Source organism: Suncus etruscus, chromosome 9, assembly GCF_024139225.1.
Source record: "Suncus etruscus isolate mSunEtr1 chromosome 9, mSunEtr1.pri.cur, whole genome shotgun sequence".
In the NCBI taxonomy this organism is placed as follows: Eukaryota; Metazoa; Chordata; class Mammalia; order Eulipotyphla; family Soricidae; genus Suncus; species Suncus etruscus.
Window position 1 is genome coordinate 78,790,886 of NC_064856.1, and position 16,979 is coordinate 78,807,864.

Here is a 16,979-nt window from a genome sequence, read left to right on the forward strand (position 1 = left end):
CTTTTGTGGTATAGTAACTCCTGGTGATGAAAATAATAATTTAATCATTGACTGCCATGTGAATATAGATAACATATTTTCATGATAAAGAAATTATAACCACAGTCAGTGACCTACTCTAACTCTTTCATAAAAGCAAAACCACAAAGGTCCTGCCATTCCTCAACCATGAATCCTCTCAGTGCTAGCAGCTCATTGGATCATGCCACTAATTATTATTTAGAATGCATGCTTGGCTCTGGTTCTTAGTTATCTAGATCAAAAAAGAGTAGAACAAAACCATGCATCATTTTAGATGGAACTTTTAAAGAAAATAAGGCTATTAAACTGAGCACTAGAAAGATAAAATAGTCCTAAAATTTGAGTTTTGGGTGACAGTGATAGTATAGTAGGAAGAGAACTTGTCTTGCATAGGGCCAATATAAATTAAATTCCTAGTATTCCTTGTCATCCCTTGAGCACAGAGCCAAAACTATGTTATAATTGGTGTTTTGCACCCAAAAGCAAACAAACAATAATACTTTACATTTTGAGTTTTACCTATGTGAGCTTTACTGCTGCTAGAATACTGCTCTGATAGAATGTTCTTACTCTTGGGGTAAATTTGGCACATATATGAAAATTTCTTATAAAGATGATGCAGTACTTAAAGCACAATAGCCACTATAACAAACCCACAAATAAAAATTGTATTTGAATTATATATTTTCTTTTTTTTTCAATTTTTTTTAATTTTTATTTTGATCATAGTGGCTTACATATTGTTGACAATAATATTCTAGGTACATATTTACATAAAATCAGGGGGGATTCCCATCCCTAAATTGTCCTCCCTACACCTCCGTTTTTGTCCTTCCTCCCATTTCTTCTTCCCTCACCCCCAGGGTGGCTAGAATATGTGATCCCCTCTGTATCTGACCTACTACTTAGTAGTCTTGCATCAGTTTGGTCTTGGTGCCTCCCTTATTTCCCCCTCTAAGTGGGGGCAGGGCTAGCAGTTCAAGTTAGGTGGTTTTGCCTGAAAAGGAGAAAATGAGTAAACTGGGGTAAGAGTCTAATATCCCAAAAATGGGCAGAATCCTTCTAGAGGTTCTCCTCATCGATTTGGATAATGCAGGAGAAAAAGAAGGTGAAACACCCCATCAGTACCAAAAGAAGTGTCAAATATCCAGTGAGGACTCCAGTTATATCGATAAGCACCACAAAAAACTGATAAAAAAAATACAAACAAAAACAAACAAACATTTTCTTACGTGGGAAAGCATCCATGTAAATCTTTTGCTGATGACTTGCTCATATTTCTGAGATTCATGTATCTTCTATCCTGTGGTTTAACTATTTTATTTCATCTTCTGTATCTTTTATGATTGATACAATTAAAATTATCTCATTTATTAAAAATGTGAAAATTATAGAATATATCATCTGTTATTGGTTTCTGTGAATAAATTTTATTGTGTCAGATCTTATTTCTTCACATGTTTTGTTGGTAATCATGTGACCACATTTATTTCTGAGAAATATATTCTAACTGCATTCCCAACTAGAAAATTAAATTGACTTTTGTGTACAAACAGGCATCTATGTCTCATAAACATTTTACAGTATATAATAATTAAAATTTGATTTATCTACCCATCTCTTCCACTGTTCTCTGAGTACTTTGAAGATAAGGGCTCTATTTATATTTTGCTATCTTCAGAGCCTAATAGAAGATTACCTGCTAAACATATACATACGTGCCTAATGAATATTAATTGAATAACTTATTATAACTTAAAAAATAATAATTTATATTTATTATGTAGAAATTAAACAAAGATAATTTTGCATTTTCAAAATTTTACAACTAATAAAATTAAGAAAAATTTCCCTTTCATTATATATTCAATTCCACCATCAAGCTCATCTAAAGCACAAATTACACCTTTTGTTCCATGATCTCACATTGCTATTACTTGAGCTGAAGCTGCATGCATGCTGTTATTATGGGATTAATTTCCTTACTTAAGTTTTTTTACTGGAACTATTTTACTGACTACTATTGAGAATAATGCTGAACACTTTCAACCAACTCCATTAAGCAAGAAGCCATTGCTTTTATCGCTTTCCTTATGGTTCTTGATACATTATGATTTTTCAAAAGGCCCATTCCAGTAAAATTAAGGTTTGCACAATTGTTTGTTTCAAATGAAAAATTCTGATCAATAAATACTCTCCAGGAAAGCTTATTTAGGAAAATATTTCATATCTAAGGAAATAAAATAAGTCTGAACAGTACACTGTTTCCAACAAATTTTCAGATATTAAAAAGTGGAAACATATTGTATATTTATTTTGAAAGTTTTCATAATTTTAAATACTATAGTATTTGATGATATTTAATTTAGTAAAATTAAATATTAACTTAAATATATTTAACGCTATATAAATGCAGCTTACAAAATAGTAATAAATATACACATGTTCATTTAATGAGGAGATATAAAAGGAAAGGAATGTGGGTGTTATATAAGTAAACTAAGGGAATAGATCTTTTTTTGTTTGTTTTTTGTTTTAGTTTTTTGGACCACACCCGGTGACACTCTGGGGTTACTCCTGGCTATGAACTCAGAAATTGTTCCTGGTTCCAGGGACAATATGGAACACTTGAGATTGAACCCAGGTCCATCTGTCATGAGCCATGTGCAAGGCAAATGCCCTACTGCTGTGCTATTTCTCCGGCCCTGAGAATAGATCTTATTCATCTCAGCACAGTATAGTAGCTAAGAGTTTGAATCAACCTAGATATCCAACAACAGATAAGTGGATCATGAAAATGTGGTACATATACACAATGGAATATTATATAGCTGTAAGGAATGATGCAATAAAACAATCTGATGCAGCAGCCTGGATGGAACTGGAAGATATTATGTTAAATTAAGTAAGCCAAAGAAAAGGATAAATACGAGGTGATATCACTTATATGTGGTATTCTAAATGTAATCATATGAATGCTTTTTTCACTATCTAAATGTGATAGCTTATATAGGGATTGCCACGAGCAATTTAGGCACCAGTGTATATTGAGGAGAAGGAAAGAAAATGAGTGGAGGAGAAGAAAGACAAATAGGAAAGGACATGGGAGACTGGGGCCAAGGGCCACAGGTGTATTGGTGGTGTTAAAACAAGGACAGACTAAATATCCAAGCCAGAGTCAACAACAATTAAATCACGGGACCAAAACTTTAACAATAGAAATTATAAGTGTGCCCATTATATTGGCAGGCAGGGACGGTGTGGTGGTGGCATGGAATACACTCTGGAACATTTTTGGAGGTAGGTTGATACTGATGGCAGGATTAGTCCTGAAAAAAATTATGTCTAATAACCAACTAATAATAACTTTGTAAATCACATGGTTTAAGTAAAAAATAAGAAAGAGAATAGATCTGTGAAATTTAATATTGATGTATTTCAGCTCTTTATTTGCCACTTATGCCATGTTGATGTACATAAATTCAAGTAATTTCTGAGATCCAGTTTCCTTCTCTGCACAAAGGGCAAGATGTTCTCGTTTCCATAGTATTAATGTAAGAATTAAAAGACTAATTAAATAACTAACATACAAATATGTGTCATCAAGTAACTAGTGTAAAAGTCTGTTAATAAACTTGCTGAGCTCTTAAAATTTTCTAGAATTCAATATATCTCAAAATGGTAATGTTTCTCAGGGATTGCTGAGTAATTTTCTTTTTCTCAAAAGGTAGAAGTAAGCCAAATAAAATGGAGACTCTCTATATGCTAATTATTCCTTGCACAATTAATTTTTTTCATATCAACAATCTTTAGGTGACATGAATTTAGAAAATATTGGGTGTTCTAAGTTTTGAGTTTGAGTCTATGACTAAAAGGTTATAATATAGCTGGTGTAAAAAATTAACAAAACTCAATGAAATCGTAATCTCATTTTATGATAGTCAACAATTTAACTTTCTATGTCGAATACTTTTAAGTTATTTATACACTAAGAGGTACTGTAGATGCTGTGAATAATTATTTTACAGATAAAAAATATCAAGACTAAGAAAAGTTTAAGAATTTTTTATAACATGCATAGAGAAAATATTAATTAGAAAACTAGAAATGAATGGTTAGCCCTGATAGCAAGATGTGAGATTGCATTTTTGTCAGAACACACATTACTGACCAGATATGCCATTATGTATGGAACATAAAAAGTCTAAAAATATAGCAGAAATTGTAGTAACATATAGAGGCAAGCTTACACTAGATATTGAAAACAAGAAAAAATTTTAGTTAGTGAAAAAGTACATATTAGGATGTCAGAAAGTTTGCTTCAGTAAGAGCAATTGGAAAATTTGTTAATTTAAACATAAACTTCTTAATACAGTTGGCAGACCATTTGTTGAGTTATGTAATCAGACAGTATAACAATGAATTGGAATCGAAGAACTCTTGAGTAAATAATCCCAATAGACTTTGAGATGGAGATGAAACTGATGGGCAAAGATCAAAGGAATTGCATGGATAGATGATGAGCAAAAATTTTTGCAATCTATTAGTTTTCTTGAAATTCTTTTGAGGGTCATCACTAAGCGACGAGTTACTGAAACTTCACAGGAGAATCTAAAATATAAAAAAAGCATAGTGGAAAGTATCTTGTATGAGGTACAAATTAAACTGCATTTTAAATTGATACAAAAATGGCATTGTTATTTAACATACTGAATTTTCTGGAATGATTGTACAGTCTAAGTCAATTTAGTTCAGAAGCCATTTTATGCCCTGACATCTAATTTCAGTTTGTTTTTCCTTAAGTCTTAATTACTGCTCTGTTTTCTATTCCCACTTAATTTCTACTTTAACGGAATAGTTACTATAGCTATAGTTATCTCAGCAGGATTTTGTGGTCTGTGCTTGGTAATTATTTTCTAGTCAACTTAGCAGATAATGGAGCTTAGATTGCATCTACTTTCTGATGTTTGCATTTTTTTTCCTTTGCCTAGGTATTTTTGTTCTTATTTTCAGTAAGGAGTTAAATATATTTAAATACCTACCACCCAAATATTAACAATTGGAAAAAATACTTAATATTGGAGAAATTAGATAGGCCTGCAACCTCTAATTTTGACGTTCTGTAATTTTATCAGTGTAATGACTGGCAAACTATAAAGCCTTGTGAAGATCATCATCACCATTATTATTGTTATTAATAATGGCATAACTATCACTGCCATTATCTTCATTATGACCATCATCATCATCATGGTCGTCATAATTTTAGTTGTAAATGTGCTAACGGATCTTTACATTTTTCATTTCATAACTAACATTTTGATTTTTATTATTCTCTCTAAAGTGATGTAGAAATAAGATAAGTAGATTGGGCACTTACAGTTCCAGTTTTTGGAAGAGAAATTCTCTTTTTTTAAAAAAATTATTTTACCTATTTAAAACTTATCTTTCTTGTCTAGTCAGTATTTTAGTATTTTTATTCTTCTTAACCTAAAAATGTGTGTCATGTACATTTCTCAAACATATAAGCCAAGCTAACTCATGGTGTCTTAATTGCTACATTTTTAATTGCATGTGGGTGCTCACGTGCATATGCACACTAGTTAATGCTTTATTTTGAGATCGTGAGTGGGTGCTCTATGTTGTAGAACACGATCTTTCTCATTTTTTTCTAGTTGTTATCCTATCTCATAGTACCCTTATACAATTATGATAACATGTAACTCCAGACAGTCCCTAATGTCCCCTGAGAGGAAAAATTATCTTACTTGGAAACCAATGAGCAACGTTCTTAGAATATTTTTGCTTCTCAGGAAGATAATAGTTATTTTATTCTTTAGGATAGCTTCAAAGAATTTATTTCAGCAATGATGAAGTATTTAGTTATTTCCACTGAAAAGAGATCTTATTTTTAGGTCTGAGGTAGGTTAAACAGTTTTTTCTTGATATTCTTTAAAAATATTTGTCCTGTCTGTGTAGTTACTGGGTAAAAACTGATATAGATACTAATGTAAAATATAGGAGTAAAGTAAATACAGTGGTTATCTAAGTAGCATAATTTTGCTTATTGTGGACATCTTTCAAATCACTAATATTTTTATGGACATTAACGTGTCATGTAACTAATTCTATTTTGAATACAGCAATTATTTTAATTAATTTAGAATTACAGAAAATCTTGTACTTCTTTCTAGGAATTCTAACTTAGAAAATATTACAGATAATTCTTAGCCTAGAAAGAATTTTATTTACTTATTTGTTTGTTTGTTGGTTGGTTCGTTGGTTTTTGGATCATACCCAGCAGCCTTCGGGGGTTATTCCTGGCTCTGTGCTCAGAAATAGATTTTGCAGGCTTTGGCAGGAGACCCGGGGATCAAACCCGGTTCAGCTTTATGCAAGGCAAATGCCCTATCCACTGTGCTATGGCTCCACCCTTAGAAAAAATTTTGAACTTAGAAAGTATTACAGAAAATTTAGAAAATTATGTTAAACAGTAAAAAATTACTTATTCACAAAATAAATACTGTTCATATCTAAACCTATTGATAGTAGTTTTATATTTGTGAATATATGAGAGACTAAAGATGATTATATATAGTATCATCACTTTAACTATCATCAAAGTTAAGCATTTTATTATCTGTCAAGTAAGAAAAAGACTCTTCTGCTTCCCACCTTTATTGTTATGATTACTTTTTAATTATAGATTGTATGAAAACTTGGCATCAGTGAATGTATTATTATTTTAATTTCCTCCTATTTTGTGGTATATCATTTCAAAAATGATAAATAATTTTGAACTTTGAATATACTGTTGACTGAAGTTTATAAAGCAATAACTTTATAGATGATCACAGATTAAAAGGAGAAAGGGTTTTTGCAAGGCCAGGCAATTAATCAGTGAAACAATATCCAACTCCATTACCATCTGTCTGTTCTCCTCCTGATGTTGCCTGATGACAAAGGTTTACAATGAAACAGGAAGATATTTGTTTATTAAGTTCAGGTAGAATGTGCTATGCATTTAAATCTTTCTTTTGAAATGATCAGTTTATCTGGAACATGTTGGGCTATTTAATTCTTTATCTTATTGTTTATTTGTTTAGTTGTGAACGCTATAGTAAATCAAATAAAGTGATGTTATCATCAAAAATCTACATATTTTTGAATGTAAAAAAGCTCTAAAAGTTTATTTACTTTAAAAATGTGTCAAGAACTTGGCCATTCAGCAAGAGAGATGTGTAATTTCTCCCAAATAGCTGTCTCTCAGTTCTACATTTAGTAGTTTTTGTTCTCACTACTGGTCACAGTTCTGGAAAGTTGTCTGTTTGTCTAAACTAACAACAAACTCTTGTTTTAGGAAATTTAAAGATAGTATATCATTAGAAATTGTAAGAAAAGGGAGTAGGAATGCCATGAGGATAGGAACGGCTAGATGTCAGTAAATTTGAATTTTAAGCAAACATGAAACAAACTTACTCTGTGCTTTAGATTTTTTCTCTTCCATTTAACTATAAGACTTGATTCTGTCCACTTTTAAGTCCTCTAACCATATTCTCATTTTGATTTTGTTTTATTTAACAAATGAAATAAAATAGGTTCATTTTTTGCATATAGATTTATAGAAGTAGGTTATTAGTATGCTGTATATTTAAAGTGTCAAGGAAAAAAAAGATCAGAGAAAGTTCTAGCAAAGATCACTCAGCTTTTAAAGTAAGATTTAAGTGAGTCAAAGGATTTCAATGTACAAGACTGAAAGAAAGGACTGGACAGTTATGGTGGTCTACTTTGAGGAACAGGCACCAAATGCAAAAGTTACTTAATACAAAGACTATAAAGAATATCTACTGGACAATTGGAGAAATGTGGAGTTTTGAAGTCTTAAAGCTTCTTCTCACCTGGATTTCATTTTCAAATGGGATCAGTTAAAAGAATTGGAAAAGGAATAAGCTAATGAGAACACATTATATCTATTTCTCAGTCTACATTCTTTAGTTTGTCAGCGAGCACATCCTTCTAAAAGCAGTAGAGTGTCTTTAGTCTTGGTCAGGTAATTTTGAATATGTATTTGATTTTTATGATTTTAATATATATGAATATAACTACTGACCCTATTTCTATTTACATATACTAAGCTTATTTATTGATCTATTAATTGAATGTTAAACACTGGAATACTATAGTGCAATTACACTAATTTGTTCTGAACTGTCCTACCTTACATAAATATCACATACCCAGGTGATAGATACAAATACTTAACCATTCAAACCTATTGTTTATAAATCTAAAAAATTGTCAATATATTATTATAGAATACAAACGGGGAGATAAAGAAGCTCTGATTTTGCTTTTATCAAGCCAGTGATGTCATCTCCCAAAATTTTGCTTGCTTTAGATGCTTCTGATTTTCATTTCTTTTCCTTCACTAATGCCTCACAGGTCCTATGTATGAGTATGTGTGTGCAAGGTCTGAAGAAGCATACATAAAGTACTGATTCTTTGTTTACTCTTTGATATAGTACTTTTAGAGAATCCCCTCAAAATTCAATGAAATGAAAAAAATGAAAAAGATTACAATAATGAGTCACTCTCTGGTATATATTTCATTTTCTTATATACTAGTGATTTTTAATTTGACTTAACTTTTAAGTCATAAGTGTATGACACTTGACAAAATCATAAATGTATACCACAAAAACCACTTAAAGCTTATTTATTGGTGCCACTCTTTCACAGAAATGTATAAATGCTAATTTGACTTCTTTACTAATTTATTCATTTATTTAACCAATATTTATGAAGTGTATAATTTAGCTAGATTTCAAGAGAGCTAACATTGTAGAGATATAAATTGTACTAACCCTTCGGGTATCAAAAACTTTCTGTATTTGCAATTATACAAATATCTTCATTGGTTTAGATAGACATTTTGTAAAAAATGATATTTCTAGTATATATGGATATATATGATTTTATAATGATTTAAAACATTGTTTTCATCAGCTCCCTCAAAGCTTTTTTTACCTCACAAAACTACTGACAGGTGAATTTTCAGTTTTAATTAGAAAATAACAGAGATGAAATTGACCTATTATTTGTTATTAAATAACTTTTCTTTTCCTCAAGTAATTTACTGTTTATTTTTATTCAACTTCCAATAATGCTTCTGGACAAGAAGTAATTTTTACTTAATTGTGGTCTCACATAGTAAGATCGCGTTAAAATGCCAGTTAGCTTTAATATTGCGCATTAAAGGTTGGGTTGTAGACCAATGCCACTAACATATCTCAATCTGATAATAAAAATGTACTTTTTAATGGAATTTGGAAGCGATAGTCTACTATAAATATTTACTATTTGTTTATTAATCTTTACAAAAAGCAATCGGAAAACCCTAATGTACCTAATATCTAATGTATCTAATACTTAACGTAACTGTAAAATGAGATTCGAACAAATGACTGTCATATGTCAAATCTGTTGGAATAGTATCAGGCATTTTACCAGTGAGCAATAGTTTGAGAGGAATTCTCAAGTGCCATCTAACTTTGGCCTATTTTTCTCACAGGTGTGACCTCTGAAATGCTTGGCATATGACTCCTCTGAGATCTTTTATGCCTTTTGTGAAAGATTAAAAAGTTTCCCAAATTATAGTTTTCTTTTCTTTTTCTGCGGGGGAGGGATAATGGGCCACACGATCCAGTGCTCAGGAGTTTCTCCTGGTTCTGCCCTCAGAAATCGCTTTTGGCAGGCGCTGAGGACCATATAGGATGCTCATAATCAAACCCAGGTCCATTCTTGGTTGTTTGCAGGCAAGGCAAATGCCCTACCACTGTGCTATTGTTCTGGCCCCCAAATTATAATTTTCCTCTTAGCCAGATTTCAGATGTTTGACACTGGCAGTAAGATAACTGAATTTATAAGCATGTATTAATTTTAAAAATATGACTTTGGCAGAGAAAGTGTATTGCATATAAGGTACTTGCTTTGCACAGTAGATGACCTGAATTCAATCTTGAATGCCACACATAATCATTTAAGCCACACAAGGAATAATGAGCCAGAAATACATCGTAAGCAAAACTGAGTGTTTTCTCTCAAAATAATGTTTTTAGGGACTGTAAATATTAACTTTTATTTTTAAAACACGTCAAAAGTATGTTTTCATAATTAGTATTAATGTATATGCCTAAATTCCTTTTTAGTTTACCAAATTTAACACTTTTCTTGCATTGATTCTTTACATACTACACATAAATTTGATCATCTAGTGTCTTTCTCTTTTTTGCTTATAAAACTTTGTATACTCTTTTCAGTTCCATTCCTGTTGTAGCAAGAGGCAAAATACCTTTTTCTACAGTAGAATATTTTGTTACCTCAATAAAAATGTCGTATTTAAATATTACTGTTTGTAGTTTTCTTTATTTAAATATTTAAACTTCTGACTCTGATCTGCCCCTCCACCCCCACACAGTGCTCTGCGCTGGTAAAGCTACCCTAAACTGTCAGTTGACCCATGACACACTCGGACATAATGCAGACACCACTGCTCTCTTTTGTCATCTCTGTGCATCATTGCTCTAATCACCATTCATGCTAAGTCCTCTTGCTGTGTACTGATTGTCCCTCACTGTTATGCACCATGAAAGGCTCCATACCACATCCCACCTATCAGATATAAGCACATCTGAGCTAGAACTTAACCCCTTTGACCCTACTAAATCTAAGTGTTTCTAGTTTTGAGATCTTTTCTCAAATACTTCCCCCATTTGTCCTCTAGGCAAAAAGAATCACAAGTTACTTTTCTGTATGAGCACTATAATAGCATATTACTGATATTTAGATTATAGAGGAACATTAAGAAAAAGACAGAAGATGTTAGCAAATGGAAAAATTCTTGCATATTCATGGATTGGCAGAATCAATATTATTAAAATGACTATCCTAGCTAAGCTATTATTATTATTATTATTATTATTATTATTATTAATCAATGAAATCTCAATCCAAATTCAGAGGAAATTTTTCAGACCAAGAAGAGTCAATAGTAATGTTTGTATGGAATCAGAAGAGACCACAAATAACCAAAGTCATTTTGAAAAATAAGAAATGTGGATGTATCTCATTTCCTAATTTTGAATTGTATAATAAAGCTGTAGTGAATAAAACTGCCTGGTATAGGAATAAAGATAGGTTTTCTGATTATTAGGTCAGAATAGAATATCAAAGGACAAAACCACTCATGTATGAGCAAACAACATTTAATAAAGAAATGGTGCTGGGAAAACTGGATAACTACACTTAAGAAGTTAAAAATTGATCCCTATCTCACATCTTACACATAAATCAATACAAAGTAACTCAAATACCTAAGTATCCAACTAGAAACTATAAACTATATTGAGAAAATCATAGGCTGATTGCTCCAAGCTTTGGACCTCGAAGGCATGTTTAGTGATCTAATATTTCTGGACAAATAGGAAAACATTAAATTAAAGAGTTTTTGGTTGGCAAAAATAACATATGCTAAAATTAAAAGACTTAGCCAGAGCAATATTACAGCAAATAAGGCATTTCCTTTGCATGTGGCCAATCTGCGTTCAAAAATTACTCCCAGGAGTAATTTCTCAGTGCAGACCAAGGAGTAAGACATGAATGTTACTTGGTGTGGCCAAAAAAAAAAATCTTAAAGACAGCTAACTAAAATGGAAGAAAAAAATATTTGAATTCAACATTTTAGATAAGTCTCAATATCTAGATATTTCAACAAAAATAAATTCAAAAGTCCAATAAAAATGTGGAGATACAATGAATAGGCACTTCTCAGAGGAAAATAAAAAGATTAATGATAGGTACATGAAAAAGTGCTCAGCATCACGTTTTCTTAGGAAAATCCAAATCATGACAACAATGAGATATCATCTCACACCAGTGAAAAACACATATATAAAAAACAGTAGGAACAATCTGTGCTGTTAGGAATGTGATGAAAAATGAATGCTCATCTATTGCTGGAAAGAGTATTTTCTTATTCAACCTCTGTGTAAAATGATATGTAGTGCCCTCAGTAAACTTAGAATTGAGCTTCCATATAATCCCCGCAATGATTCCACTTTTAGGTGTTTATCAGGACTTAGCAATAATTCAAAAGGATATACATACATTATTATTCATTAATGCAATAAGACAATAGCTAAGATATAGAATCAAACTAGCTGTCCAACGAAAGATGAGTAGATTACATAGATGTGGTAAATATACACTGTGAAATACTATGCAGCTGCAATAAATGATGAAATCATGCAATTTGTTCAAATTCCTTGGGACTAGAAAATAATATGTTGAGTGAAGTAAATCAGGAAAAGAAAAACAAAGTATGACCTCACTTACTGTGATATATATAGAATAACTGGTCTGGAAAATGTAACATAGTAAAGGGATCAGCCTTGAACCCTAAGGAGGAAAAGGACAGAGAAGAAAGAAATCAAGTCATGAAAAAAGATAGGAAAGGTAGTAATAGGGGAACGATGTCTGGGCTTCGGTTCTATAGAGGAGCTGTGAAAGTGGTATAGCTATATATACTAAGCTCAGACTCAACATAATTGAAAACATGAAATCTAAATAGAAGCCATGGTACTCAAATGTGCCTTTCAAGTTGGGAGGTGGATGGTGGCGAAGATAGATTGAGGTGTGGTGGATGATGGGGATAGGATTTGACACTGGTGGTGTGATTCAAGTTGAAATATTATTTGCAAGTTTTTATATAAAACTCAATGATCAATAACTGTAAGCGATGTTTTTAAATAAATAAAAAATTAAAATTAATCTTGTGTACCAGAAAAAGTCTCTTCCTACTTCCTTTCTTATCTGCTGCCATATTCCTCTGGCCAAGTCTTTTAATTTTAGCATATGTTACTTTTGCCAATCAAATAAATAAATTGATTTATTAATCAATTATTTCTGTTTCATGATAAATGTTTCCCAGCATGTATCAATTTAATGCATTCACTTAAAGATGTTGATCATCTGTAGGTCTGATCAGATAATTGTTCATTTCTTCTCCCCATTTTTGGTGGCTTTTTTAGATTTTGGTAATAACTTTGTATATCTTATATATCAACATATCTGATGTGTTCAGTGCAAATATATTTTCACACTCAGTTGTCTTTTAGTTTTAGTCCAGGTTTCTTTTGCCATACAGAAAACTTTTAGTTTGATGTAGTCCCATTTGTTCAGAATTGATTCTGTAACCTTTGCCATTAGTATCATATTGAAGACTCCTTTGAGGTGTAAGTCTTAGTGTGTTTTTATTCATGTTCTACTGGGTAGTTCATAGACTGAAGGCTGATCTCAAAGTTTGTGAACCACTTTGATCTGACTTTTGTGTTATGTGGGAGATTCTTATGTATTTCTTATGTATGGTTAGCCAATTGTCCTAACATCATTTGCTGAAGAGGCTGTCTTTTTTCCATTTCATGTTCTCGGCTCTTTTATCAAAAATTAATTGACCGTACACTTGGGTCTTTTCATTAGATATTCTTTTCTGACCAAAATTCTGTCTTTCTTTCAATACCATGTTGTTTAATCAGTATAGTGTTATAATACAGTTTTAAGTTAGATAATGAAATGCCTCCCAGTTTCTTGCTATTCAGTATGCCTAACTAACCTTTTTCTTATTGTTTTTCTAAAAATTATTTCAAATTTGAGGCCAGAAAGATAGTACAAAATATATAGCAATTAGCTTACTTTTGATATATGGTTCCTTAAATATCACAGAGTTAGAAAAGAACCAGGAGTAAGCCTTATCAAAGCCAGGCATTGCCCAAAATCAAATAATTGCAGATCTATAGATAAATTTAAAAAGGTAAAAATTAATGTGTCCTCTCATCTTTTTAGCAATTTAAATCAATCATTTGCTTCATTATTTCATTTTCTGTGCTGATGTCTGCATATGCATGCATACATATAAGCAAATGTAATCTTTATCAACATCAGCCAACAGAGTGGTACATCTGCGTTAAAATATTTATGTTACTACGTAAGTATCACATTTATTGTTTCATATCAATGATCATTCTTGATGTTTTATATCCCTTGGACATAGATAATTTTAGGTTGATTGTTATGTACTCACCATTATGTCATACAAAGTAGTTTCACTAGCCTAAAAATCCTCAATCTATTTCTCTTTTCCCTCTCACCTTTGGTAAAATTACAGATATTTTTGCTAATTTCATAGTTTTGGCATTTTCTAGAAAGTCATAGATTTGACATCATATATGCAGCCTTTCCAGACTCCTCTATTTCAATTACTAATGTACATTCTGGTTCTCTGTCTATGATCATGATTATATAGCTCATTCCTTTTTAGTGTGCTAAATATGCTTCATTGCTTGTTTGCATCACTTTTTTATCCATTCATTTGCAGAATAATAAAGACATTTATAATAAAATGAAAATTTAAGTTTTAGTGTAGGATACATTTTTAACTTATAGAATTGAAAGATTAGATTATTAAGTATAGTTTTGTAGGAAATACTGTGATAATTTTTAAAAATATAATTTTTTCCAGATCACTGCACAATTGTCTTAACACTAATTGCTCTGTTCATTTATCTGAAATCCTACATTTTTTCTTCATAATAAACTCCCATCAATTTATATTTAGATTTTCACTTCAGTGTTATTTTCAAACATTTTTAGAATGATAGGTTTATACTAGTCTGTATGCTTTGGTAAAAAAAAAAAAAAGATACTCTCTAAGAATCCTTCTTTTCTTGCCTTGGCTCTTTAGAGTATATGGATTTCAAAATGATATGTTTTATTTTAAAGAACTGGAGAAATTTACCATGGGTAAGTGTTGCCTTGCATTCCGTCAAATCAGGTTAGTTTCCCACCATCTTATATGTTCACCTAGGCATTTCCAGGAATAATTCCTGTGTGCAGAACCAGAAGTAACGCTTGAGCATCTGTGAGTGTAGTCCCAAAACAAACAATAAGATATATTCTATTTTAAATATTAGCCATGTATTACTTTTATTACAAATGCATACAATTTGTAATGTAGGAATTTCAATTTAGGGATAATTAAAAATTGTCAGGAGTTTCATAGGTAATTGTCAGACCAGTGATTCTGTTTGTCGGCATCCTTATCCCTTGAAACATTCTTTTTTTACTCTGATTACATTTTATTATTAATTTACAAACTTTCTTCTTATGTAGTAAATCTTTAACTTGTATCATTTAGAACTTTATTATTATTATTATTATTATTATTATTATTATTATTATTATTATTGTTTTAAGCCACACCCTGTAATGCTTAGGGGATACTCCTGGCTATGCCCTCAGAAATTGCTCCTGTCTTGGGGGACCATTTGGGACACTGGAGGATTGAACCAAGGTCTATACTAGATCATCCGACTGCTGTTGCTTTGGCTCCTAGTACTTTATTTTATAATATTTTCTAAGACTAAAACACTTATATAGTGTTATATTTATCCTTAATATATTTTCTACTTTTCGTTGTGTTCACACTATCACCACCTGTTAAACAATTTAATTAATGAGTGCCCATCTTTTAATTTTGAGTATTTATTTTTATATCATAATTTATGTGCATTTAGTATGTCCATATATTTTAGTACTTCCATTTAGTATACTGAACTTATATTGAATTAAATTATTCAGTACATAATTTTAAGTAACATTATTTAATACATAATATTAAATTACAAACTAAATGGTTATTTAGGTGTTTTATATTTGTAAAAATAAATCTTTTTTAAAATATATTTTTGCCTTCAAGAGCTTTAGAAATATCTCATCTACTATAGTTTCAAAATTATTTTCAATGGCTCTGTATTACTGCATAATGTAGAAATAGCAATTAAGCTAGTGATTCATCTGTTGATGGGCAATCACTTTATTTCTAGTTCTTAAACCATTGTGAAAGGCTAAGAAAACCTCCACACCTAAAAGGTCTTATTGTACTTAGGGATTGTTATTTTTCTTTCAGTGGGCATATATCTATAATCATTCTTTTAGATAATTATTAGTAAATTGTCCTCCAAAATAATGGAGCACTTCTTATTATCTTATTAATACTTGACTTAATTTGTCATTAGAAAGAGCTTTTAGACTCTATAATTGATATCACCAATCATTAACACTTACATAACTTTATTAAAGTGTACTTTCCCATATCTGATGTTCATTTGGCTTAACTCAACTGTGAATTATCTTTTATAATAACATTTTTCTATTACATTGCTTTATTCTTTATGCTTGTTTAAAAAACTATTATATATTGTATAAATTAACCCATAATCCATATTATATCTTTAGAACAATTACTTTCTTTTCAAATTTTAATGGAACCCTTTTATATACAAACGCTTTTATCTGTTAATTATGTTAAATTTTAAACCATTAAGTTTTTAATTAGGAAAATAACCTCTATTCTTAGTAAAGATTATTAAAACACCTTCTGTTATTTAGCTTTTGTTGTTGTGAACCAACTTAATCTACCTGGAATTTATTGTATAATTTTATTCAGGATAGTAATTCTTTGTTGTAAATTTCTAGCTAGTTTTTCTGAAAATATTTATTAATAGTCAACATTTTACATTTGAACTAAGCTTCCTACTTATCACATATTTACATTGCTTTAGTATCAGTAGCTACTTTTGATTCTGTAGTATTTTTTAAATTTTGAGTCCATAGTGTGTATATATACAGGGGTTACTCCTGGCTGTGCACTCAGAAATTGCTCCTAACTTGGGGACCATCTGGGATGCCGGGGGCGATGAACCATGTTTCATCCTAGGTCAGACGCGTGCAAGACAAATGCCCTACTGCTCTGGCACCTTTCCAGCCCGAGTCCATAGTGTATTTTCAGTTTTCTGTGTGCTTAGGCAAGGTACATTGTGCCAATCTTATTATAAATTATATTA